The sequence below is a fragment of the Malurus melanocephalus genome, unplaced genomic scaffold (genome assembly GCF_030028575.1).
Source record: "Malurus melanocephalus ecotype Western Australia unplaced genomic scaffold, MMel_1.1 scaffold_69, whole genome shotgun sequence".
NCBI classification, from domain to species: domain Eukaryota; kingdom Metazoa; phylum Chordata; class Aves; order Passeriformes; family Maluridae; genus Malurus; species Malurus melanocephalus.
Window position 1 is genome coordinate 395,412 of NW_026623301.1, and position 581 is coordinate 395,992.

Below are 581 nucleotides of genomic sequence, written 5' to 3' on the forward strand. Positions count from 1 at the left end.
CAATACTTTCTTCATTCCTTCTCCCAATTCTTAGTGCTGTTGCTAAATGCAGCATGTGTTTTGTTACAGTAATTTCTCCAGGATAAACAGTTGCACAATCAGTACAGTCATCTCAAAAAATGAAACTGTACTGCTGCTGGGTAAAATGATTTCTTGGCTGATAAGATGAATAGATGACCACAAGGAAATTTGTCCAGTTCCTTATTGATGGCAACTAAAGCTGTCTCTRCTTTAGCAATCCTCTTTAAAATACAGCTCCTTGCACGAACAGAACAAATCAAATAGATAAATGTTTCATAAGATGAATTATGAAAGCTTAGCTAGGATGAATTTACTAATGTTACATTTTTTCTAGATGTCTTTCCAGTGTGGGCACCTCACTGAACACAGCTAACAATGGCTTTCTTTTTTTTTCCCTTTAACTGATTAATGTTTGCTTGCAGGACCTTGATTACTGTATTACAAGCCACAAATTTGCAAGATTAAAAATGTCTGTTGAATTAATTAGCTGCAAATCAACCTAGGCGCAGCTCGACAAGTTCCAAGCAGTTCCAATAAAATAAGAAAGGAGGAATCGATAG